Source organism: Chrysemys picta, chromosome 5 (assembly GCF_011386835.1).
Source record: "Chrysemys picta bellii isolate R12L10 chromosome 5, ASM1138683v2, whole genome shotgun sequence".
Taxonomy (NCBI): Eukaryota; Metazoa; Chordata; order Testudines; family Emydidae; genus Chrysemys; species Chrysemys picta.
In genome coordinates, this window is record NC_088795.1 from 140,953,923 (window position 1) to 140,955,424 (window position 1,502).

The window sequence follows — 1,502 nt, forward strand, 5'->3', positions numbered from 1 at the left end:
TGTTGGCGCATAGGTGCTGATAATGGCGGTGTACTTGTCTCTGGACGAGTTTTCGCGGAGCAGCATAAATCGGTCGGTTTATGTGGAGCACAGTAAGGCAATCATTGGCTCCCTTGGGGAGTGAGTCAAGCTTCCGGGCAATGTCAGACCATATGGGGAACCCTAGCCCTGACTAGCTCAGCTCCTCCTTGCCCTTGCCAATCCAGTAGTAAGTGCAGTCTGCTCCTTCTCCTCAAGGTGGGACCCATCACAGTGTCCGGTGTAAACATGTAAATATTAATGTCCTTCCTCCCACTCACCAGTACTGTTTCTAAACAATGCATAGAACAGGCTGTGGAAGCATCAACTGCAACAAAACACATTTTCCTTTCCCAGCCATCAGACATGCATACCTAGGGAACCTCCTGGGCCATAGAGTCTCTGTTATCACAAGCAACCCTGTTATAGCATCCCGTATAAGAACTGGTATGGAATTGGAATCCTGCTACCCCACAGTGCCAGGCCTACATCCTGTCTTCATTTGAATCCCTCCCGGCGCTCCACTTCTGTGAGGCCCAGAAACATTATCCCACATCAGTATTGCACCATCACCACATCCAGGAAACAAACCAAGAGCTCTCCTTGGTTACCCCTGCTCTGCCCCTCCCTGTGCATCCTATCTGTCTGCAGCTCCCATGGGTCGGCTGCTTCTCTCACAGTGCTGTGAATTCAGAGCAACCCCTTGAGATCCCCGTTCTCCCTCGCTCCTTCCACTCTGCCTCCATGATCTCCTCTCCCTATTCCTCACCACTATTCCTCTCCAGTCTCTGGATCCACCTCCCCAGGGCCTCCTCTTCTTGTAGAAATTCAACTCAGAAGCCACAACTTCTACGTTGCCTACAACCTCTGAGCTTTCCTTCCGGTCCCTTCCGTAGCACTCACTACTACCAATCCTTCCTGCCTCCCCTGTCTAACCCCAACACACCCCGCTACCTGTTACGAGAGAGCTGTACACAATTTAATAGCCTTGCATCTTGCAGGCCAAGCATCCAACATCTTGAAATACCCATAGCAGGCAGATCTTACCAGAGGCGCACATCAGCCATTCTCTCCCTACCCCTACAAGAAGCATAAGCCTGCACAAGGCTTCAGTCTTTCACTAGTGGAGCCCTCGGGAGGAGGCATTCCCACAGCGGTTGGATCCGCTCCACGTTGGTTTGTTAGAGGTGATAGTGAAGGTTCCTGAGCTGCCAGGCTTCAATGTTAACTTGTTTCAAATTTAAATACCCTCCCACTGAGATGTGTTGTGAGGTTCTCTGGCTAAGCAGCCCTAAGAATTGATTCAACACAGCGTGCACTGGTGGAAAATCAGGGCCCGAAATGCTCCCAAGACCTACACAATTTGTGGGGCTTAGTTATTTTTTCCGTGTTGACGTGACCCCGCTCATTAATTGTTTTGATGTTCATTTGCTTTCACAAGCTCCTTCAGGTCAATGTATGCCAAGTGCCTGTCCTTGGGTAGC